This window comes from Cryptomeria japonica, chromosome 3 (genome assembly GCF_030272615.1).
Source record: "Cryptomeria japonica chromosome 3, Sugi_1.0, whole genome shotgun sequence".
Classification (NCBI taxonomy): domain Eukaryota; kingdom Viridiplantae; phylum Streptophyta; class Pinopsida; order Cupressales; family Cupressaceae; genus Cryptomeria; species Cryptomeria japonica.
The window spans coordinates 144299107-144326039 of record NC_081407.1 but is presented as its reverse complement, the minus strand read 5'-3'; the positions used below and the strand labels follow the sequence as shown (position 1 = coordinate 144326039).

Sequence of the window (26933 nt, the reverse complement as noted above, 5' to 3'; positions counted from 1 at the left end):
AGAATGCCAAAATATCCTCAAAATGCCTTTGAATGGGAGACATATAGGCTCTAGAAGAGAAACCGGCATTGGTGGGCGAATGTAGAAGTGTTACAATTCCTTCCGGGCACAGGTCTAACACTCAAATGACCACCTGCAGACTATCATATTCGCAGGACGCTAGCGTGTCGCGCTAATTTCCCAAGGATGACAGGTCGATAGAGTTGGTAGGATTTCGGCCTAGAGCTAATGAAGTGATCTAGGTGGACAAAAATACAAGAGTAGCGATACATGACCTCCGATGACGTGGAGGAAGGCACCATTTGTTTTGATTAAGTAAAAGCAGGTATTTGAAAGGTACCCAAACCTTGTACAAACTAGGAAAACAAATCAGCTATAAAAAGTGCTCGATCACTTCAAAAAGACAAAATGAACCCATCAACTGGGATCAGCTAACATAACATAGCATTAAAAACCCGGAACATACAATGAAAGGAAAGCACGTAGATAGCAAAAAGACAGAACCTAGGACACCAACTGAAATATAAATACTATTCATAATTTCCTCAGTGTGAACAACCATTTGTTTCATGTTGTTCGTTGAGGTCTTCAGTTCCTCCAGCTCACGACCTTTGATGTCACCCTTAATCTTTGTGTTGGCTCTAGTCCTCCTTTCATGACCCTTCTTGTCCAGCTGCTCTTTATCACCATCCTTCTCGGCATTGTTCTCGAACCTGTTGATAAGGATGTTCATGTTGTCCACCGACTATTTGAGGATTTGGAAATTTTGGTCAGCAATCTTCTTGACGTTGTGTTCCAACCTATCAATTCTGCTGCCGAAATCATTCATTTTGATTTCCATTTCCTTTCCATCTCCCATCTCATTGACCTTTTTTTTTTTTCCGTAGCTATGATTTTTCCAACCATACATTCAATAGCTTCCGCATTATGCAGAACAACAACCAATTCTTTAACATGTTCAACGAAGGGCTTATCACCAACCGTAACTCTAGCAATAGCCTGCGTATCTATTTTCAAACTATCGATATCCTTCACCATGGTCACGATGGTCTCACAGAAGGCCTTAACAGTATCATTGTCACCACTGCCACTTTTATCCCCTTTATCCTCCTTATGCAGACTTGTGGTATTCATTGCCTCAATATTGTCCATAACCGGGTTGCCCTCCCCTTCTTTATACTGACTCTCAACCTTCTTGTTTTCTTCAGCCTCTTCCTCAGAATCAACCAGAATATGGTTGATATCAGAATTATTACCCCTTTTAGTATTCTTTCTCTGAGCCTGTTTTCCAATAGCTTTCCCTTTCTTTTTTTTAACAATTTTTTTCTCAAAGGAGTTGGTTTTAGAATCCGACATACCTGATTCCACAATAATCCTTCTCTTCTTGGCCCTATTCCTCCCTTTTTTGCTAGTTTCTTCCGATTCTTCCTCAGTCTCCGATTCAAAGTTAAAACCACTAGCTTCACTCTCCGTTGTCACATCTTTTGCATTTTTGCCCTTCATAGGCTTTTCAATGCACTTCCCCTTGAGCATTTTATAAACCAGGACCATGAGCCCCTATGGAGGGCATGATCACCCTTAGGGTCCTTCTGGATGTCCTTTATAGTATGATCCATTGAGCATGCAAGGTAATAGGGAAAGCTAACCTTTTCCCCGTGACATAAATGGTTGAGTAAAATGAAGTGATACCCGTAGGCTCTAGTAAACCTACCATCTAAGGTAATGTATTCAATAGAAGCTAATAAGACAAACCTCCATGGCCTACAAATTCTCTTCGGGGCATGGTAGGAGTTGTCGATTTTAATCATCTTTCTCCTCTCTTCATCCATAATAGGAAACTTGTCTGCTGCTTTATCTGACATGCCTCTGTCCCTGTAAAATTTTATTCCCTCGGTCGTCATCCCCGTGGCCTCGGTGATGACCTCTTCGTCAACAGTCATCATCTGGGATTCGATAAGAATTTTGCCATTTTTCCAGTTCTTGATGAAATAGCTAGTGATTGTGGGATCTTTCCCACTTAGCCGTTCCATGAAAACATTCTGACCCCCTGCTGAAGGATATCCCAGACTTCTTTGTTCTTTCTCTAGTCAGAGCAAGAAGTAGGTTCAAATCTTTTCTTGTTACCTCCCATTTTTCTGACACCTTCCTTGCAATTCCTTCTCTCAATTTGATAGCCTCTCCTCTGGTTTCTGTGGTTATTCTATAATAACGCCCAAAATCCATGCCAAATAATAATGATAAGACACCTATATAAATGCTCATTATCTTCAAGAAAACCCGGCATCGAAAAAGGCGAAAAGGTCATTAGAAATAATGATTAAAAGTACCACATTGCCTTGTCTGGCTCCGATCCTGGTTGATCAAGGATTTTATTTCACTTGCAATCTCCATTTCACCATAACTAGTAATGATGTCTCTCGATTGGCAAGCCAGGATGGCTGCCCAGTTAGCGCAGGAGTTGGCCTCCCTATACACATGTGTAAAAACACACATTTCAAATTCTTCGTTGATTTTCCTAGTTGCTTTAATAGCATTACTAATTGACCAAGAAGGCGGTAATTTCATATTTAAACAATTGATTATGTTTAAGGAGTCTCCTTCACACCAAAATTTAGTGCATTTGGCTTCCTTGGCAAGGATCATCCCATGGTAAGCCGCCACAGCTTCGGCAACATGATTAGTCTGATTTCCTATGGGAATACATTTTATGATTTTGCATATTCCCCATTCATCCCTTAGGACCATGCCACATCCTACAACACCCAGGTCACCCTTTGAGGCCCCATCAAAATTGATTTTCATCCATCCCCTGGGCAGGCTGATCCATATCACTCCCTCTCTAGGGTTGCTCTAAAAGCACTCTTGAACCTTTAATCTCCACTTCTTGTTGATAAATTGATCATCCTTATCGTGAGGATTATCCATACCACCTATGATATTCATATTTTCCACTATACTTCTTCTTATTTTTTCAAACACAATTTTAGCCTTAGTAGTCTTTTCTTTGAAAACTCTATTATTTCTCTCTTTCCATATGCCCCAGCACATGTGAGGTAAAGCAATTTTCCATAATAAGGTAGTGGTTTTATTTTTTGAAGGATGATGCCATGAATTGAAAATCTCCTAAATTGAGTTGGGGAAGCCCCAACTGACTTTGAAGTGATCGAGATAACTTCCCCAAACATCAGTAGAGAAAGGGCAATGAAAGAGCATATGGTTTATAGTCTCCTCATTCTGCTTACAAAGAATACAGAAACTAGGCATGCTAATACCTCTTTTTCTGATATTCTCAGTAGTAAGAATTTTATCTTGAAGGGCTATCTAGAAGAAAATGTTTATCTTAGGGGTGAGGCCTTTCACCCATGCTTTAGCCCAGCATGGAATTTCCATGTTGTAGAACTATTGATGATACAAAGAGGTAGCTGTAAAAGTACCACTAGCTGTGAGTTTCCAAATTAAATGGTCTTCTTCTTCAATCCTCACCATAGAGTTCATGACTTTATTCAAACTACCCAAAGACTGGTCCACCTGAGATAAGTCCTTCCACTGTCCATCTTTCCAGTAATCCTCCACCTTGGTTCCAAATCTTTCCTTGCATTGATTCTAAAATCTGTTCCACTCAGAATTTTCATTCAAAGGGGTCTCCAGAAGCCAAGGGTCTTCCTAGAATTGGATAAGATTCCCTTTTCCCAATTTCCATTTTGCACCTTTGGCAATTAAGTCTCTTGTCCTAGATACATTTTTCCATATATTGGATCCAATTGGGATAATCTCCGCTTTGAGGAAGCTTTGAAGGTTCAGACATTGACTTTTATATTTGTTATCCCATATCATTTTCCACTCTCCTTGATTTCTATAACCTCTCCAAATCTGCTTGGCCATAAGGTAATTATTTATGTCTCTTATTCTTCTAAGGCCCAGACCTCCTTTCTTTATAGGCTTGCAGACCTTCTCCCATGCAATCAAGTTCATTCTCTTCTTCTCCTCAACCCTTGTCCATAAAAAGGATCTCTGAATCTTTTCAATGGCCTCAACATACTTAGCAGGAATCCTAAATAGACTAATACCATATAGAGGAATACTTTGAAGAGTGGATCTCAGCAATTGAACCTTACCTGCTTGACTAAGAAGAGCACCCTTCTAGCCAGACAACTTTTTGTGGAATTTATCCACCAAGGCTCCCCAAAAGGTATCCGGAGGATCATGGCAAAAGGGGATCCCCAAGTAAGAAGTAGGCAGGCTACCAATTTGACCACCTAGAATATTTCTAATTTTAATCCTCCTTATCTCCGAGGTATTGATAAAATAAACAAAGCTTTTAGACTAGTTTATAAGTTGACCAGTGGCATTTCCATAGTTATCCAAAGCCTTTTTTAATCTTCTAGAATCCTTCATTGTAGCTTTCCCCATTATTATAGAATCATCAACAAACTACCGATGGGAACATATTTGATCCGTCGAAGAAGGATTCAAACCACAAAACTCCCTTTTCTCAACTAGCTTTCCAATACATCTCCCCTGACATTCTTCCATAATGATAAAGATAACTGGGGATAGAGGGTCCCCCTGTCTGAGACCTCTAGAAGCTTTAAAGAAAGGAGAGGGAGATCCATTCATTAAAACAGAGAAAGAAGCCGAAGAGACAAGTTGCCTGATAAGGCTAACACTTCTGGAGCTAAAGCCAAAAGTAGAGAGAACATCCATCATAAAATCCCAATCCACTCTATCATAAGCTTTAGAGAGATCAAGCTTCAGAGAAAAACCTTCTTTTTAGAGAAAGACAAAGAGTGGATATTTTCATGGACAACGATGATTGAATCCAAAATTTGTCTACCCGGGACAAAGCCGCTTTGCTGAGGCGAAATCATGGAGGGGAGCAACTTAAGAATTCTAGAGGTTAAAACCTTGGAGATAATCTTATAGAGAGAGTTGCATAGACTAATAGGTCTAAAAAGATCCATTGAGTCAGCCCCCATCTTTTTGGGTATAAGAGCAATAAAAGTACCATTAACTTCTTTCAACATTTTTCTAGCACCAAAAAATACTTTCACAGCTCTGGTAACATCATCTCCAATAATATGCCAGTACATTTGGAAGAAGAACATGGGAAAGCCATCCGGACTTGGGGCCTTGTTACCCTCAAAGGAGTTTACAGCGGTCTGAATTTCATCATGGGAAGGGATGGCAATCAGGTGAGCATTCTGATCATCCCCTAAAATGGTAGGTATACTGTCCAGGAGGTCCCTTTGGGCTTGTATATCCAAATTCTACTCCTTAGCAAGTAAATTGGAGAAAAAATCCATAGCAGCCTTGCTCATGGAATCATCATCTACTACACATTTGCCATTCACTTTAATCTGATCAATTCTATTAATGGCCTTATGTCTCAAGGTGGACATATGGAAGTATTTAGTATTCCTATCCCCCTCCTTCAACCAGACACTTCTTGATCTTTGTTTCCAGTAGGTTTCCTCTTTAGCTATAATATCATGATATCTCATAAGAATAGCATCTTCAGTGTCTCTAGACGTATTAGTATAACCATTGTTTTGTATCTCATCCTAGATTTCCTTGAGCTCTAAGAGGATTGTATCTTTTGAGGTGAAGATATTCCCAAAGCATTCCTTATTCCACTTCTTAACATTATCTTTAACAATCTTCAACTTTTTGACCACTTTGTACATGGCATTTCCTTCAATACTGACCTGCCACCAGTCCTTAATCTTACTTTCTAGATCCAGGTGTCTAGTCCACATTTTTTCAAATCTATAAGGGAAATGTCTCCTTCTATTCTTTACTTCAGCCGTGAAGGTTATAGGGTAATGATCTGATCCCATCCTTATATGAGAAGATAAAGAGCAGTCATGAAGGTTAAACCAATCTAAGGAAAGTAGAGCTCTATCAAGTCTAACTTGAATCAAATTCTCACCACTTCTTCTATTAGTCCAAGTGTATTTGACTCCTTGCAGCTCCAGATCATGAATGGCATTATTGTTTATGAAATCCATCAAGTCTAATCTACTGTCCAGATTAGCTTGACTCCCTCCCTTTTTCTCGTTTTCCTTCAAGGGTGTATTGAAATATCCTATGATTAACTAGCTATCCTCAACAAACCTACTTCTCAACCAAGTAAGATTTCTCCACATCTCACTTCTACCAGTCTTAGTGTTAGGCACATATAAATTAGTTAGGACCCAAGTAGTGCAATTCTTGAGGTGCTTAAATCTTATGCAAGCCAGGTTGTTGTCCTGAATCAACACCTCACCTTCTACATTGTTTTTGTTCCAAAAGGTAACAATTCCTCCCGATGCACCTTATGAACTACCTCCGCTGACTCCTCCATTTTGAGCATATTCAGACTTTCAACTTTATCTTTTGCCATCTTAGTTTCTTGAATCAAAAAAATATCAGGATTTTTATCTCTAATCATACTTTTAACTAAATCATATTTGTGAGAGCTGTTCAGTCCTCGAATATTCCAGGAGATGATTTTCATGGGTTTTTGGAAATACCTACCTCAAATATGGTTCTTTGGGTACCATCTGCTATATTCCTGCTTGTTTCCATTGATCTTTTCTTGGCATTTGAATGTCTTCCTGGAGAAGTGTGTTGTGCTCCCACATCCCCAAGCCTGCTCCTGGTGTTTCTAGTCAGCATACTATTGATTAGGTTATTGTTATTCTTTTTTTTTTTTTGCTTATTCTTTCTTTTGTCCTCTGCTGCTTCTTCATCCTCCTGCTTTGTTTCATTCTTCCCCAGTGCCTTTTTGATGTCTTCCTCATCTCCCCATTTTGGATCTTGTTCCTCCGAAAAGGCCAACTTTACTTTTGCTGGGGTAGCTAATGAGATTTCTGATAGCCCTTGGCCCAAGATGTTATAAGGTTGAGCCTCCTGGAGCCAGTCTAATTCTTTATTTGGATCATGAGATTTTGTAATAGGGTTAAAATTATCTCCTTCCTCTTTGTTATCCGAGGGATTTTGATCTACTTTACTCTCACTTTTATCTAAGACTAACTATGTCTTATCCTCTTCCAGATCCTCTTGCTGAATGTTGTCTCTTTCTTTATGCTCTGAGTCCTTATCACTTGGTTCCAACATCTGAATCTTTAGTTCATTCCCCACTTCACTGGTGAGTTCTTCCTCCACCCATCCAATCTAAGATTGTTTCTCCTGATCTGGGTCATTGGATTCCAAGGCTTTTAGAGGCTTATCCACTTTTTTCCAAACCTTAGTTTGGAGGTAGGGTTTACCCTCGATACTTGGACATTTTTTGGCCCAATGTCCAACTTTTTTACCATGAAAACAAGCAAAGGGGATAGTTTCAAAAATAATATTCTGCTTCCACTTCCCTAGTTTAGATTCTATCTCTATTTCTTCTGGCATATTCATGTTAGGTCCAACTCCAACACAAATCCTAGCATAAATCAACCTTCTTCTGGATGTTGTGATCTGGTCAATAGCGACAAGCTCCCTGAAGGTATTGGCTATTCCTGCAAAAACATCTTCCTCCCAGAATTCCATTGGAAGCCCAGGGAGCTTGACTCACACCGGGACTTGGACCAAAAAATTATTCCCTTTTTCCACATTAGGGTGCCACTTCTGGATTTAGATGATGTATTTGCCTATTGCCCAAGACCCACTACGTAGAATGTTTCTTCTATCCTCATCGTAAGAAAAAGAAAAGGATAGACAACCTTTGTTCATTGCTACCACCTCAACCTGACCTTTCAAGTGCCACTTTCTTTTGACAAATCCACAAACTATTTCTATATTAGGTCTAGACCCAAAAAAATTACCGATCAATGTATTTTCCATTCTAGCAATGTTTTGGTCTATGATTTGATCTGGAACAACGATAGCAAACTTGCCCTGAGACACATTCGAGGTGTTTTTAACAGGAAGCGATGAGGACTTACCTTTAGGTTTAACCCCGAATAGAGAGGTCCACTTACGTGTCTGTCCATTCAAATTGGGTCCCCCCTTAAGATCCATTGACGAAAGAGCCTTTTTCGAATGATCTTTTCCTTCCATTGTGTTCTCTGAACCACTAGTCCCTTGCTATCCTTGGACTCCTTCCGAGTTGCCGTCTTCTATTTTTGAAGTTTGAACCTGCCCTTTCCTGCTCTCATCTACTAGCCGCTCTTCATGTGGTGTTGGTCCTCCCCTTGGGTCCCCCAAATCCAAGGGATCATCGAGATCCTTAGTATCTGAACCCCCTCCATCTGCAGGAATCTTTGAGTCATCTGCCTCATGCTATCCCGACGCCGATCCAAATTTGAATTCTGGAACTGTCCGCGCTCCATCTTTGGTTACAAAATCTTGTTGCTAGTATATTTGGTGGAAGGCACCATTTATCGCGATGAATTGTACAAGGTGTAGTTTTTGATATTACAATCCCTAACATTACTAAGATAATTTAATTTTATTAAGAAAAAACACACATAACTATATTCTATATAATGAATATATGATTTGAACATTGATGAATTCTTCTCCCACACTAAATGGACAACCATGAAACCTCTTCAAAAGAACAAGTTAGATCTACTTTAATGAGCATTTCTTTCTTAAGATTTTCTTTGATATCAATAATTTCTAATCAATTCAAATCATGCATGTATATTTAATAAAGAGTTATTCCTAATAGTTGGAAGGTCTTCAATGATCGAATAGGAATACAAATTCTACCACAATCCACAAATACACCATGTAGAACACAAAATCAATGAAAGACATGAGAAGGTCGTGTCAAGAAGCACACCAAACAAAGTAAATGAGGTTTCATAGTAAATCATGTCTAACAATTGGTACAATACACATCCAATATACAGTATATAATATCACCTTCCCCAAATGCAATAATCACGGGCTATGAGTTTGATATCTTGTAGCATACTTTTTGCACGTGGCATGACCATACATACTCAACACATGTTGAAGCACAATAGTGGCTCTCAAATGTTGGTCAAACATGATTTAAATTATACCATTTGAGAAAGAGAAAGCTTAATAAATTATACCTTCCAAAGCTTTTTTTAGAATAATTAATCAAAACTTCAATAGTTTGAGAATGTTCTATTTATCGCAAATAGGGGTGTGAAATGGTCAAATAAAAATAAAGTCTTTAGCAAGTATAGGTGATTTTGGTTTCCAAGACTTTAGCCTTTGTGTATGGTTTTTAATATAAATTTAAACATTTATTATCGATATATTATTGTACCTACATTTTAAAGAACAAACAAAGACATATTGAGAAGAACAAATGTTATCATATTTTAACCTTGAATTTAACCTAATAGTTTGTAGGAAAGAAGGATCAATCATGCAATTAATTTTATTTTTTTGCATTATTAGTTTAATGGATATATGTTTATAAATAAATTTATATGATTATTTTTAATTTATTAGTTATATCTAAGGAATTCTAGATCTACAATTGATAGGCATTTTTAGTCATGCAAGACAATTGAAGCTATCTTAACCATCTTTATCTACAATGTTCATTTAGCTGTCATTGTTCAATGTGTTAGTGTGATTAATAATCATGCTCCATGAGAAATTCTCACCCACCAAGATTAAAATACAATTTCATCTTCATACAACCAATAATTTGATGCAAACTATTGTCACCTAGATACATTTCTCCTCCATCATAAGAATGGTAGGAAGATAGTTGCTCCTTCTAAGGAGTCATATGATATGAGAAACATGAGTTAATCAAATAAATATCTCTATCTTTTTCTCCTCTCTCTATTTATCTCTCCCTCTCCATCTATATCTATCTCTACATTCCTCTCCATCGCTCCCCTCTCTCTATCTCCTTACCTCATCCCGCTTCTCTCCCCTATCACTGCATCTTTCTACATCTCTCTAATTATCCCCTCTCTATCTATACACACATACACGCTCCCTATTTCTCTCGCCCTATCTCTATCTTTATCTCTCTCTCTCTCTCTCTCACACACACTCACACACACACGCACACCATGTTTCTCCCTCCCTATCTCCGACTCTACCTCTCCCCACTCTCTCTATCTCTCCTACTCTATCTATTTAACCCTCTCTATACTCTCTATATATCACTTACCGCATCTTTATCTTTCTATCTCTTCATCTCCCCCTCTCTCATTTTCATTTTCTTTCTATCTATATTTCTCCTGAGCTCCTTCCTCTCTCCTATCTATTTTTCACCTTCTTTATCTTTCCAAAGTTATATCTATCTCTCCTTTCCATCTCTATCTCTCCCTCTCTCCCTTTTTCTCTAACAATCCTTTCTATATTTCTCCACTTCTCTCTGCTCTCTCTATTTCTCTTTCTTCCATCTCTCTCTCTATATCCCTCTCCATCTCTCTCTCACTCATATACACACACATTCCTCTCCCTCCCCATATCTATCTCTATCTCTTTACCTGTCTCCCTCTCTCTGTAACTTATCTGTGTTACATTTCCTCTCCCTCTCTATCTAATCTCATTATCTCTAAATCCCTCTCTCTAGATCTCTCTCTATTATTCCATCTCTCCCTCCATCTCTCTACTCTATCTCTATCTCTCTATTTTTCTCTTTTTCCCTCCCTCTCACTCCTCTCAATACCTCTTTCTATATGCATCTTTCTCTAGCTCTCTCCTTTTCTCTATCTCTTTCCCTATCCCTCTCTATCTCTCTATATCACCATCTAGATCTACATCTCCCCCTCTCCCCCTCAACCTATATGTATTGAACTATTTCTCCCTCTCTCCCCCTTCTTCTCCCTCCTCTATCTCCTTATCTCCACCTTTCTCTCTTTCTCTTCCCATATATCTCTACATCTCCCTATTTATATTTCTCCCTCTATAATTGCCCTCTCCCCCCTTCTCTATCTTTATCTCTATATACTTCTCCCATCTCTCCCTCTATTTTTATCTCATTACCTCTCCATCTTTCTCTATCACTATATATCTCCTTCTTTACCTCTCTATCTTTATCCTTTTATCCCCCTCTCTTTATATATTTATCTCTTCCATCTTTATCTATTCCTCTCTCTCATCTCTCTTTATCTCTCACTTTCTACTCTTCATATCCCTCTCCTCCTTCTCTATCTATCCCTCTCTCTCCCTCTCTTTTTATTGTAGACATAACGTGATCATGTTGCTTATGGAGCTTGGTCATCTTCTTAATTCAATGGTATTGTTTTTGTCATGTTTGGATCTTGGTTCTAGACCTTTGTTGCACATACAATATCATTTGCTAATTTGCCTATCAATTGACCTCATGTACTACACAATTGTATGCAAAAATAAACCAATTTTTTTCATAATTGATCTTCCAAAGTATCCATTGCACACCAAAGTACGATTGCTAGTTATCCTTAAATAAAAAATATCAATTTAAAAGAACTCTATTTAATTAATTAAGTTGTCTCCTTTCCACTCACGGAAAACAGATATTACATTAAAACCCAAAAGTGACGCCCAAATTCAAAAATGAATTTAATTTAATTTTAAATTTATTTTATATTTTATATTTACATTTTAAAAAAAATTCTACTTTAGTTTTTAGTTTGTTTAAATTTAAGGGTGTTTAAAAAAACACTCTATTTTTTAGTTGCTGGCCGACCCAGCTAACTAGGTAACATGATAATACCATCTGGAAGAAATATATGGTCTGTGTGCAGTCCAGTTCTATCGGAATGACTTCTGGAATTTTAACTAGATAATGGCAATTCTAACTGTTAAAGTAGTTTTTGCTTTATTATGAACGTAAAATTAGTTTTTGGGGATAAATTTAAGACTTCTGAAAATTGTCATGGTTGAATTGTTTTGGGAAGATTCAAGATTGTAAACTTATAAAGGATTTCATTGGCATACAATAGGTCCTGAGAAAGAGATAGAGAGGATTTACATATATGTCAAATTTGTGCATGACGTAGAGTTTCAAGCATATCTGAGAAAATGAGAAATTGCTAAATCGGTATCCCCTTCTGCATACCTAGTCCAGCTTTTTAATCTTCTACAGCTTATATTGTAAGCCATACTTCAAAGGTTTTCAAAACCCTTGTTCCCTCTCTACGGTCACAGAAAAAACTTCTAATGGGCTCCATGTACCGTCTATTTGAAGTTGCAATCTCTGGATTAAATTTCAGTCTGTGACATTCAGATCAAACCAGATATCTTATAGCAGTTTAGCAGAATTTTTTTTCTGAATCCGCAATTTGTATTTGACGCATAAGTTTTCCGAAAATTGTGTATAAACTTTACAAGAAAGTCACCTGGCTTTTAATGATGAATCCTGGTTAATGGTTTTTAACCTTTGCACTTCAAGTTAATGGCTTACATTATGACCTTTGCAGTTACATTTTACTGCTTGAGTAAAATGGCACAAAGAAAGCAAGGTATGATTGCTTTGTTTGATGTTGAAGGCACGCTTACTCCTGCAAGAAAGGTATTCTGTTTGTCCTCTTTTATTTTTCTTATTTATGTAATTCAAAAGATCCCTTTGACATAAATCATTGATAATTTAATGGCATGTACATGGTTTAATTCAACTCTATTAAACTTTATAAGGACCACTTCCAGCAGCAGGTGAATGCCAGCTCGATTTGTTCATCTATATGCACATAAACGAGTTTCTTTTACAGTTCAGAATTTACTTTTTGAACAGAATAAATGAACCTTCTCAAAAATATCAATCTGAAATTATTTAGAAACCATATTATTGATAAGTAGGAGATATTTTCCACAGCAAGTGAAATTGTGACATTGCTATCAGGATTCAACTATGTAGTTTTTGAGTCAGACTCATTGACCCATGATTCATGAGTAGTGATTCACAAGAACGCATCTCTCATGAGAATGAATGGAACACTTAGCACTCATTGCATCTAGGTGATGCTCACAGAGGTGAAGCATTGGGCCTTCCTGGGAGGTCACCCATCCTTGTACTACTCCAATCCAAGTGCACTTAACCATGGAGTTTCCTCCAAGGTTAATCCACTTCCCTTGCAACCTAATTTGCAAAACCTTCAACAAGTATTGTGCCTTATGAACCATTCATTATAGAGCTCCTCTAGCTCATCAATTGATAAGTAGGAGATATTTTCCACAACAAGTGAAATTGTGATATTGCTATCAGGATTCAACTGTGTAGTTTTTGAGTCAAACTCATTGAACCATGATTCATGAGTAGTGGTTCACAAGAACCCATCTCTCATGAGAATGAATGGAACACTTAGCAGTCATTGCATCTAGGTGAAGCATTGGGCCTTCTCGGGAGGTCACCCATCCCAGTACTACTCCAATTCAAGTGCGCTTAACCATGGAGTTTCCTCCAAGGTTAATCCCACTTCCCTTGCAACCCTATTTGCAAAACCTTAAGCATGTATTGTGCCTTATGAACCATTCATTATAGAGTCCCTCTAGCTCATCAAGTGATAAGTAGGAGATATTTTATACAGCAAGTGAAATTGTGATATTGCTATCAGGATTCAACTGTGTAGTTTTTGAGTCAAACTCATTGACCCATGATTCATGAATAGTTGTTCACATGAACCCATTTCTCATGAGAATGAATGGAACACTTAGCAGTCATTGCATCTAGGTGATGCTCACAAAGGTGAAGCATTGGGCCTTCCCAGGAGGTCACCCAACCTAGTACTACTCCAGCTCAAGTGCGCTTAACCATGGAGTTTCCTCCAAGGTTAATCCCACTTTGCTTGCAACCCCATTTGTAAAACCTTCAGCAAGTATCGTGCCTTATGAACCATTCATTATAGAGCTCCTTTAGCTCATCAATTGATAAATAGGAGATATTTTCCACATCAAGTGAAATTGTGATATTGCTATCAGGATTCAACTGTGTAGTTTTTGAGTCAAACTCATTGACCCACGATTCATGAGTAGTGGTTCACAAGAACCCATCTCTCATGAGAATGAATGGAACACTTAGTAGTCATTGCATCTAGGTGATGCTCACAGAGGTGAAGCATTGGGTCTTCCCAGGAGGTCACACATCCTATTACTACTCCAACTCAAGCATGCTTCCAATGTATTATGGTTAGATTTGAGATTATGAACTCTTGCAGCTAAATTCTCACTCAGGAAAGTTTAGCCAGTGGCAAATTTCACATACAACAGTAGTTAAAGTGTTTATTTATCGTATACTCTATATAAGGCCAATGAGATTAGAGATTTGTGATTAGAGTCACAAGAGCCATGGCACAGGTCAATGAATCTGTTAGTGAAGTTATTTAAACTCATTAAAGTACCTATGAGAAACTTTTGTATTAATGATGTTTGGCACATCGGTTGTGAGTGGCTAATTTCCAATTGCTCGAGAAGAGAAAATTGCATTAAAATCTCATGTACCAGATTTTGAACAGCGATTGGTATATTGGTTGTTGTTTAGATGATAGGCATGTTTATTATGGAATCTTGTGACTTTGGAGACCTTTTTCACTATAAACAAACCATTATGAGCTTTCGCCAACCTTCAGAAGGTATGCCTCAAGTCTCGTATTGATTGTTTAATTATTACTTGTATTTTAACTTCTACATACAGGCAAAGCATGATATAAGGAGTAGGTAGAAGAGTATGTACTGCTGAAAGCTAAGTTGTTAGTGTAAGGGGCTATTTTGTATTCTTTGACTTGTTTCATCAACTTTGGCCTTTTTAAGCAGTCAAAACTCTTTAGATTGATCAGTTCTTCTTTTTGGTCTATTCTAATGTACTTATTGGATTATAGAATGGGCCCTGAACCAAGTAAGAATGTAGAGCCAGATGTGCTTTTTTGGCTGCCCCTATCACCAACTAAATCTGCATCACGGTAAACTGTCAACACTAGTGCAGCCCCTGTTGTATAATGTATACCCAACTATATAGTCCCCTTGATGTAGCAAAGAATGTTCTTGACTGCCTAAGAGTGGGACAAGGTTTTTGCACGAATCCAGTAACCAGATTCCTTGTAAAGGAGATGTTTTGTAATATATCAGTGACATAGAGGAGACCCCAACAAGAGATCTGCAAAGTATGGAATCGACCAGTAAAGCTTCAGGATATGAATTTTCTTGAAGTTGAGTCCTTGTTGAAAGAGGGGAGAGGACCAGATTGCAATCTTGCATCCCAAATTTATGGAGGAGAATCAAAGAATAGCGAGGCTGAGTCAGGGAGATGCTATGTAAAGATTCAGGGATCGTAATCCCCATAAAGTAGTGAAGTGCCTGCTATAAACTCTACACTACCAGAGAACAACAATTGAAATAATAACTGAAGTAAGTGTACCACAGAGAGAACATAGAATGATTGATGCAGATTCTTATCTCTAAACTTCAGCTTGTTAAACTAATTTCAGATAAAAACAAATGCAGCAGACTTAAAAGAACTAAGGCAGAAAGAATATACAACTCTTAATAAATATTCATTGGAAAACAAAACAGTTACAGAAGATATGATTTATAATATGACAGCATAGTTTTATACATCCCAACTCAAAATACCAAGTGGGGGATCTCCCTGTAAACTGCAGCCAATGTGCAGCGAATGTCTACTATTCCTTGAAAAAGGATAGTATTCAAAAGATGCTGTCGCCAGCCATACATGGTGAGTGGAGGGAATTGGTTTGCATAAATTAACCGTCCTCCTTAATTCAGGTAACCATTGGTAAAAGTAATTACCTATTTACTGTTGTGGTGATGTTTTAAATGCCCTTTTGTAACCACTCACTGCTGCACTAAAGATTGCTTCTTGAGTGAGATAACTTTGTAACTGTGATTGTGAATGCATGTGTGACAAGTCATGCGAGCATTTTAATAATGACTGTGATTGCATATGCTGACAATCATGGTAGATATGATACTAGAGTGTGAAGATCAGCCCTATCATGTACAACGTGATCTCTGTCATAAGTATGGAATGTGATGAAATTTTCTGAGTTAAGATATTGATTACATAAGACTCCTCTTCACGAGCATTCAGTTGACTACAACTCATAAATTTGAGAACTATTCATGAAGTTTTAAAAGGCTTTCAGCAAGAACCAAGAAGTTGCCTTATTCCTTATCATTAAGATCACCCTGAATCTTTAGCTGTATTAGAACAGTTCAAACCAATGGTAATTCTGTTGATTCCATTGGGGACCAAGTTAGGTAATAAAGACACTTAAATTGTACTAATGCGTAGCAGTCTTTCAAATCCTGACTTTGATAACCAGTAATTTCTCACTTGAGATCTACTTAAAAGTACAAAAGATATTATTCGAGACATGTACTGAGTAATACTCAAGAGTCCTATACATCTAGATATTCTGATATTCCAGTACCTTGAATTTGAATTTTTATGACAGGGAAATTTCATATTATTTTGTTGTTGGAGGGTTTTATATTAATCCTGCAGAATCACATAGCTACCTGATATGGGAGCACATGCCTTAGGCTGAAACCTCTTCAGCTGAGAGCCAAGGACGGAGGGGTATTCATTCTGCCAAAGTCACCCGGGGCATGATCCCAGTCTCATCCCTTATGCCGGTGGGGCCTTGCACTCAGCAAGACTTGATCCCTGGAAATGTCATATTTGAGTAGCAATAGCTTGCTTTGCTACTCAAATATAGAAATTATTATTGTTCCTATAAGAAATTATTACTTACTTTTCAGTAGAGAGGAGGTAGTTGTTAAATGCAAGTGAATTGTGACTTCTTCTGATTCACTGAAGCTGGGATACATAGGCAGGCTGCATTGAGTGGTGCTCGAGGAATAGGTCTAAGGGAGTCAGTTCAGCAGGTGGTTGTATGTGTTGAGTAAGTCCAATTATGAGCATTGTTAATAAAACTCAACCTGAGAGAAAACGATAGCTGATATGCATACTCCTCTATTTGGGAACCAATCTTGTTATTAAAGATTCTGGATAATAAGTAAAGCACAACTGTAAGTTATCAACCATTGTAGTAAGCTATGAAACGGAAACATCCTATGTTATATGGCATTTTGTTTTCTTAAGCTATAAAGCTAGATCAGGCTGCAGTAGAATGTATATATCTACCCAGGGTTCGGTTGAGGACTTGTCAATGTGTGTAGGCTCTAGGTTGAGTTTGGATTAAGGTCACTTCCAGAAACTGTGAATTACTACAGTAGAATGATATTTCACAGTTTAAGAGCTGGTCTGCTAGAAAGGCTTGATCATTGGGAAAACTGAGTCAGCTTTGAAGGGAATATTAAGGAATCAATAAAAGAAATACCGTGCATAGTGAATAGTTGCTTGTAAATGCAGTTTTATGTTACTTTTACACTGTTACTTACTGGTGTAGCATTTATAGCACTATATTGCTAAGCCACGACTCTCATGTTGTAGTATAAGAAGTGATATTAGGATCTAGTGATATGAACAATGGGATTTGTTACATACATCTAGATATGCTTATATAGGATCATGATTAACAAGTATCCTAGGAAGGCCTAGTGTATTCCAGCAAAGGAAGTTTAGTGAAAGCTCATATGTGTTACTTTTAGAATTTTTGTCTTAATGCTAGTGGAAGCAAAATATTCATTGGCTCTAATACTAGCCAACTAGCCTAAGGAATTAATTGTAATGCTTTAAATCCAGGTGGTGGAAGAATATTGCTATTGAGGACAGGCAGCTTAATGCAATTCTTCTGACAGTCACTTAACCTTTTATTGAATATTTTTAGGCATTTTGTTGCAAGTTTTTGTCTTTGAATTAACAAATCTTGTTTTACGAGGGCATGCTACATTTTGCCCTTTTGGTTGTCATGTATTATTGGAAGAAAGCTTGGTAGCATGATATTTATGCAAGGTTGAGGACTTATATAGTGTGCCCTACAGTAGACACTTTTTATGTAAAAGTATTGTAATTTCCAATTTAATGGACAAGTTATATGCAGGATGGTGTCTTTTTATTTTATATTATGACTATGACACTAATATTAGTATCTGTCTTTTACTACAGGTAAGGAGGATGAACATGTATCGATTTCAATGTCATCTCCTTTAATTTGAATGAAGTATAAGTAGTAAGATGGCCACGATCAAGTGGCACCTTGATCGGACATGTCTTTTTAGACATGTCCGACCAAGATGTCACTTGGTCGTGACTCTTACAATCATCGACCGATTCATAACTAACTGATGCTATAAACATACCCGATAATGAATCGGTATCATTGTTAATGGTAACAGTGCTTATAAACATACCCGATAATGAATCGGTATCATTGTTTAATGGTAACAGTGCTTATAAACATACCCGATAATGAATCGGTATCATTTGTTAATTGTAACAGATCTAAAACATACCCGATAATGAATCGGTATCAAAGCATATGATAATGGATCAATATAACGTAAACAATAGCAATAGCTGTTAGCATTATATGCTATCGGGTTAATACCCGATAGCATTTAGATTGACGCTTAACATAGTTAAGCAAGTCGTCAATCTAATCCATCATTATCCAATATCAATATGATAATTATGACCAATGTTATAGTCTGATAAGCATAAAGCATGAATGAGTAAACTAATAACAGAATAGAGGAGATTAATGAGTTAGGAGAGTCTTATCTTCCAGAAGCTACTAATTCATTAACACTCCCTCTTAGCTTTTGGAAGATAAAGTAACCTGCATCACATTTCTTTTCCAAAAATGTCAGTCTCCAAGAATATATATTATCTATACATATGATATGAAGTACCATCAGAACATAGGATACAAATATAAAACATTACTCTAAGTATGTGACATAGAGTATCACCCAACCATGTGATATAAAAGATTCATCATTTTATTATGACAAGATATCACCTAAACACGTGATATCAGTATTGCCTAAACACGCAATACTGAGGATAAACATATGAGGATGGTTAAATTCTCATCTTATCCAGGTTGTGATATGTGCACAAACATTTTATTCAAATGTTTTATCACAACACCATCATGGCACATCCATGACATACTAGAGATCCAACATGATAATTGGTTTGAGAATCATAAGATCGTCACCTTATGATGTCTGCATACAAGAGTTCATAATTTGAGAGATCGTCACTTTTTAGATATGAACACAGGGGGTAAAAACCCAGAATGTCTCAACATGACAAAAGAAGTTTACATTTTCAACATCTTATTTACAAAGCAGATTACCTTTCTATCATACCTAAACCCTTTTTGAAGTGATCAACCTTCACTCTGGAAAGTGGTTTGGTCAGAATATCTGCAGTGTGATCTCTCGTACTAACATATTCTAATTTGATCACATTTTTGTCTACCATGTCTCGTACATAATGGTATGGGATCTCAATATGTTTGGATCTATCATGGAACACTGGATTCACTGAAAGCTTTATGCAACTTTGATTGTCACAATGGATGATAGTAGGTTTCATCGCATTACCAAACAATCCCACAAGCAACTTTCTAAGCCATACTGCTTCTCGGGCAGCCATGGAGGCTGCAATGTATTCGGCCTCGGTGGAACTTTGCGCTACAGAAGACTGCTTTCTGCTGATCCAGGATATCATGGCTGATCCTAAACTGAAGCAACACCCAGAGGTTCTTTTTCGGTCAGTCACACTTCCAGCCCAATCTGAATCTGTGAATCTGTGTAGATTAAGATCAATTTTCTCATACTTGAGACCAAGATTTAAGGTGCCTTGTAAATATCTCATAATGTGTTTTACTGCTACCAGGTGTATCTCCTTTGGCTCACACATAAACTGACTCAAGGCATTTACTGCATAGCAGATATCTGGTCTTGTATTTACCAGATACGTAAGAGACCCAATCATTTGCCTGTATAGAGTGGGGTCAGTAGAAGGTGATTCAGCTGCTGCTTCTTTAAGTTTATGAAGATTGGTTTCCATTGGAGCGGTCATAGGTCCGCAGTTTAGCATTCCAAATCTCTTTAGGATGTCTAATGTATACTTGCCTTGGTTTAGAACAATGTTATCAAAATTCTGCCATACTTCCAACCCTAGGAAATAATGAAGGAATCCCAAGTCCTTCATATCAAATTCTTTGGATAGCTCTTTCTTGCATTGATCTATAAGGTGATCTTCTCCTGTGATTAATAAGTCATCAACATATAAAATCATTATTAGCATATCACCTTTATTTTGTTTGTAGTAGAGATTAGGATCTGCATCATTTTTAGAGAAGCCTAGTTTTGATAGATATGTGTCAATTCTTTCATACCAGGCCCTGGAAGCCTGTTTGAGCCCATATAGAGCTTTCTTAAGTTTGCACACAAGAGATTCTGCATGATGGATCTCAAACCCTTTAGGTTGCTCTAGGTGTTCTTCAGATATCTCTCCATTAAGAAAAGCTGTCTTTACATCCATTTGATGTACCTTCCATCCCTTTGCTGCTGCAATGGCTAGTACAGTCCTTACTGAGGTATATCTGGCTACAGGAGCAAATGTTTCTTCATAGTCTATTCCTTCCTTTTGAGAAAATCCTCTGGCCACAAATCTTGCCTTATACTTTTCAATGCTGCCATCTGCTGCATGTTTGATCTTGAAAAGCCATTTAGAAGAAACAACATATTTCTTAGCTGGCCTAGGAACGATTTCCCATACATCATTTTTCATTATGGATTGATATTCTTCAGACATAGCATCCTTCCATACTTGATGTTTAAGGGCATTTGTTACATCGTCAGGTTCGTTTTTAGATAGATCATTCATAAGAGCAACATAGCTAGTAAATTTATTAGGTCTTTTCCTTTCTCTGAAGGTTCCAGAAGGAGCAGCAAACCTCTGAGCTTCTTCTACTGTTTTGGTGGCCCATAGTGGTCTTTTCTTGAGATTTCTATGTTCATTTTTGTAGTATCCCTTGCCCAAACTGACTGATTTTGGCTCAAGGAATATTGTCAAACACTTTGTATGCTGTCTTTCTCTATTCTGATTTTTGTATTTCAGATTGTTTGATACACTTTGAAAGTTGCCAAGAAATTTAGGAAGTTCACAAATGATGTTGACAATACCTCTTACAATGAACTAGTATGTGAGTGCAGTTCTTTTTGGTATTTTCAATGCATATACATGAAAACTAGATATGGAATGCATACCTATAGCCAACTGACATTTCAACAAACAACTGACATGCAACTATTATGCTGATCATATATGCTATTAAAAGGACATTTCGTCAAACAAATGGTATGCAACATATATCTTCTTTATTGAATTCATTCCTAAGTACAATGCTGCTATGGATTTGCCAAGACTAATTGGCTTACAAAAAGACTACAGCAATGCCAAATCTGATTCTAAGTTATCACTTACAACAGCAAAATTATATGCCTAAGATTTCAATACTAACTACTAATAGTTGCAAGAGGAACCTGATAATAGTGATGCTCGATGATGGAGATGAAAGTTGCAATCAGAATCAAGCACAAATACTGTAGCGCGGCACTGTTCATGCGCACTGTTCACGGGTACTGTTCATGCATACTGTAGCAGCAAGAACAAACTTTAAAAAGAACGACTACTAATGGCTGCCAATGAATCTTCAGGTCTGCACTCGATAGTCCTCAATATTCTTCAAACCCTTTCTGTTATTCCTTTACTTTAAGCACAAATAGAACTCCAGAGTGAAGCTCTCTTGAAATGCCAAATTCAGTGGATATTTCACCACCTCAAATGGTTGCAACACTGAAGAATTGATGTTCTCCAATGGCTAACTAAAATCAGAAACCCTTGGCTTCTTCTCCCAATTTCATATCAAATGCAATTGACAATAATCCGATGATAAGAAAGAACCTCTCATGTTAATTTATTCTTTCCTTGTAGGAGCTCACTTACTTTTCTTCCCAATGTGGGATAAAAGATTTTCTTATATTTGCACCTTATAATATTAAAGTGACTTTATTATTATAAGTTACTTTATAACTTTTTAATAACATCAAAATATTTAAATAAATCACTTAAGTCACTTAAACTTTAATATCTCTTGAAATACTTGTCAGATTGCTATGCCGTCTGAAATAGGAATCTCTCCTCATAATTCCCCATGTGACCAAACACACTTTCTAAAAATAGAAAGGGTCCATCTCTATTACCCCTGACTTACTATACATAGTAAGTATGGCAAATGGAGTCCAAATGATATCGAACAAAGGCCAATTCCCTGAATGTTGGAGAAGAATCAATCCTCAGAAGACCCTCTAACCATCCACATTAGCCTACGAGGGTCCAATTATAGGCTAATCATTGGCTAGCATGATGTCACTAGCTAGAAGGGGACATCACAGTCCGCCCTTCATGAAATTGCTTGTCCTCAAGCAATCTCAACTCTGGATGCTATAAAATCTCCTCGCTCTCCCAAGTAGCATCCTCAACTGGCATATCCTTCCATTTCACCAAGTACTCCCGGAGAGTGCACCTCCTTAAATTCCTTTCCCTGAATTCCAAAATAGCCTCTGGCACTAGAACCAATTTACCCTCATCATCTAAGGGTGGGAGGATTGTAGAAGGAACAATGTGGTGTCCTAATGCCTTCTTGAGGCGTGACACGTGGAAGACATTATGGACTTTGCTCTCAGCTGGCAAGTCCAACTCATAGGCCACCTCTCCTACTCTTCTGATCACCTTGAAAGGCCCAAAATACCGTGGCTTCAATTTCTCGGCACCACTCCTTTTTAGAGTGGACTGGTGGTAAGGTTGTAGCATCAGGTATACCATATCTCCTACCTCAAATGTCCGCTCAGTCCTCTTTTGATCCTGTTGATGTGTATTTTGTACACAATCATACACAGAATAAAATACCCAAGGGTACCTTATCCTCTCTTGAATAAAATCTCTAACTGCTGAAGATATCGCAAGAAGGATCAGTTAGGGTGACTTCAATGTTCTTTTAAGTAGGGTCTCTACTTGTGGATAAGCACCAGTGGTCGTTGTGATTGCTGTTTCATCAAGGGGTCTTACGCCAAATCCGAACTGCAGGAACAGGGTTTCCTAATACTAACAAGCTCTCAAAAAAAAAGATCAAAAGAGTAGGGCTTGCAAGAGATAAAGTCTAATCTAATCCTAAGAATGACTCAATGTGGACGAGACTTGGCAAGATTCTACCAACTTCAATATTGCCATAAAGTAACAACTCAATTGAAATTGATGCGATCTTCTAAGGTAACAAATGATTTTTCAATTCATCAAAGATCATAAACACTACCACAAAGGCACATGTCCAAGATACAACAATGATTGAAAGTTTAAGTGATTCAAGTTGATCCAGTTGACCACGCAAGGCGTTCCTACAATCAGCAAGAAGCTAGTGGTTTGGAAAGTGAACCTCACCGGCGATCAAGTCCAACACTTTGTCCTTCAAATTAAAACACTATTTTGATTGAGAATGATTCAAGAAAACGAACAACCATGAAGATAACCACAAGAATTGCAATAAAACACCATAACTTCAATATTTTATTGATCTCAAAGCCATCATGAACAACAATTGTTTGAAATTCCTTCTTCAAAGCTCAATCTTGCTACAAAATACTTGCTTCTATCAAATTGCTAATCCCTAATCACTAATGCTGATATCTAATCTCTAGTTTCTAGTTAGTTTCAAAAGGAAAAGAAATGAGGGTATATATAGCATCCTCAATTACAATGAATGGTCCAGATCAAAAAGAAGATCAATGGCCAAGATTATAACACCTAAACCCTAATTAGGGTTTATTACAAATAGCCCCCTTTTTACTGAACAATATTAAATGCATAGCCAAATATTAAATTTGGCACGAAAATCTAGGAGACATAGACCAATGATAATTAAGGTGCCACATCATCTATAACAACCTCTCATCTAGAATCTTATTCCCTTTCCAATGCTCCTTTTTAGCATTTGCAATGAATCTAGACACGATTCCTTCGATCTCAGCAATTGGAATCTCGAGAAGATTCTTCATTTGTTCCTCCAAGTGGATGACTTGATCGAAAGCCTTGAGAAGAGCAGTGTCCCATCCAGGTTCAAGTTCTTTGATCTTCTCAATCAGGAGCATGGTGGCAAACATCTGATCCCGTTGCTCATTTGTAATAACATTCTCATCTTTGCAAAAGATGACCTTGACTCTATCTTCCAATTCCTGCAAATCCACATCTGTCTCAACTTCGATCCTCCTGCCAAGAATAGTACGTAGTACCTCAAACACTCTGTCCTGGATCGGGTGGATAACCTCCTCAACATGATTGCATCTAGTACTGATGTCTTCGAAGAGAACTTCCTTGATCTGGAGCTGGACGACTGGTGGATGCTCCCGCCTTTGGGGTCGCCATTGTAACACCTACACAACATTTCATAATAAGAAATAGATTTTGCAATGTATAAACATAAATTAGATTAAAGATTGAATTTAGGAAACTTCATGATAAGTCCTTGAGTTATCATTTCCTAAATACGATTGAGCTACTGGAAATTCAAAATTTCAAAATTCAAAATTTAGATCAATATTCAAAATTCAAGACAAGGGAAGACTTCGCCATACCTCACTTGAGAGCTAACTCCAAAAATGCAAAATAAGGAAATCGCCTAGGCAAAAAAAATCGAAATTTGAAGTATCAATGCGATCCTCCTCTAGCAAAGGCGCCTTCCTTGTTAACTTCGCCGACTTGTGGGGTCTTCAACGTCTTGATGGCAAATTCGCTCCACTTGAACACAAACCAAGTTCGCACTCCCCTTTGAATGGAAATTTCGCACCTCTCCTTGATGAAATTCGCACCTTGTAATTGTCTTCTCCAAATCGCATGCAAAGGATGATTGAATGATGTTTTAAAATGCCATATCACACCCCCTTTATATAAGCGCTTACCTCCTTAATTACCTCTAGGCCGACTTTTGGAAATAAGGCAAAATAAAAACAAATTTTAAATAAAAATCAAGGCCAACCTTTTTAAAATATGGAAAATAAAACCCAAGCGCCCCAATTTATTTATTTAAAATAATAATTAATTAATTTAATGCCTTCGTATTTAATAGTTTCGATTTAAAAGACAAAATTAATTAATTAAATGTCTTGTGCGCACTTATTAAATGCCCATTTTATCGAAATTTAGCATTTGAAATAATTTGAAAATGATGTTAGCGCCAAAACATGGGAGATGTAAGGGGTACAAACCACATCGCTCTGGTCCCTGGGAGAGGGACAGGAGCGATCTAGCATTTTGCTCTTGAATTTCTCGCCTTTTACGTTCAAAATCACTTCCTCCATGTTGAAACTGGCATCTACATTGGGAATCTCGAGCTTGATCTATTCAATTTTGTAGATGAATGCCTCTTAAGATCATTATCGCCCTGGTCCCTAACTGAGGGACAGAAGCGATCTTGCATTTACTCCTTGGTCTTTGCCTCCTTAATCACTAATTTATATCACAAGGCAAGTAACAACTTTATTCTTTCATTCCACGCATACTTACTCGTCCTTTACAAAGCAAATTTGATATTTGAGTGAATATCGCCTTGGTCCCTTGGTGAGGGACAGGAGCGAACTTGACATTCTAGCTCAAATTTGTCATCTTTTAACCTTAACTCCTTGTTCATCACCTTTCAAATGACATTTTCAACCTTGTGTAACTTTGCTTTGATGTGATCTTTGGAAGAAAATGATTGATTTTATGAATATCGCCCTGGTCCTTGACTGAAGGACAGGAGTGAACTTGCCTCTTTGCTCAAGTTGGTCACCTTTTTGATGTTTGGTTCCTTGCTTATCATCTTCTCAAAAACATTTTCGACCTTGTGCGACCTCGCCTTGACATGGTTTTTTGAAAGAAATGACCAGTCTAGTGAATATCGCCCTGGTCCTTGACTGAAGGACAGGAGCGAACTTTAGTCTATGGTGCAAATCCTCCATCATATTGATATCAAATTGTCTTCAAGGCGTAAAATGATGTCCTTTATTCCTTCTTGAACGTATGAAATGGGAGTGACATTCAACATTTAAGCACATTTGATTATTTCGCTCTGGTCCCTTAGTGAGGGACAGGAGCGAACTTGGGTAATTTCATCAATTTCCATGGTCCTTGCAACTTTGTTCTTCTTCGAGGCGTTCCAAACATTATTGCCACCTTGTACCTTGGCTTGGAGTGGTTTAAACTTGGAGGAGAATATTAAATAGCCTTGATTTCGCCCTGGTCCTTGATTGAAGGACAGGAGCGAACTTTCACTTGTAAGCTCATTCGTGCTTTGCCAACGTTTAAAACTATCTTCAACGGATCCGCTATGCTCCCCTTCGTTCACCTTTGACATGGCATTCGTTTCAACTTGGCAAGAAATTTGTCTAAGGAAGAAATCGCTCTGGTCCCTTGGAGAGGGACAGGAGCGCCTAGGACAATATGGGCTTCACTTGGCGTTTTACAATCTTCAAATTATCTTCAATGGGTTCGTTACGCCTCCTTTGCTTGCCTCAAACTTAACACTCACTTGATCTTTGCCCAAAACTTGTTTTATAAGGAAAATCGCTCTAGTCCCTGGGAGAGGGACGGGAGCTATCACTAAAATTCGCCCTGGTTCCTGGCAGAGGGACAGGAGCGATTTTGCTTCTAGGGCCAATTTTCCTCATTATGGTACTTTCAAGTTATATTCAACTGATAAGATGTACTTCCTTTGTTCTTCTCAAATCGCGAAATCATTCAAATCTTTCAAGGACAAGGCAATTTTGGATTTCAAGCTCCGGTCCTTCAGTGAGGGACAGGAGCGATTTGTCTTCATAGCATGTTTCCTTATTTGCAAATTTCTTCAAATTATATTCAATGGACAAAAGACGTCCTCCTTTATCTCTTCCAATCCAAAAATCGTCTTGGTCCTGCAAGGACAGTGAAATTTTGAGAAACAAGCTTCGGTCCTTCAGTGAGGGACAGGAGCGATTTTTGTCCTTGAGGGCAAAAGTTCAACTTCTTATTGCAAACGACTCAATCCTGGCGCTCTATCATGTTGATTTCACCTTCCATTACG

General features: G+C 37.8%; 1 long non-coding RNA gene across 1 annotated transcript in view; it reads left to right on the top strand.

Moving 5' to 3' along the window:
* Positions 1-11601: 11601 nt before the first annotated feature.
* The window catches only part of LOC131037823 (uncharacterized), a 98402-nt gene continuing 83070 nt past the window's right edge, over positions 11602-26933 (top strand). The window contains exons 1-2 of the long non-coding RNA XR_009104307.2: positions 11602-12000; positions 12327-12418. This is a non-coding gene — a long non-coding RNA (uncharacterized LOC131037823). The remainder of the gene's footprint in view (positions 12001-12326; positions 12419-26933) is intronic.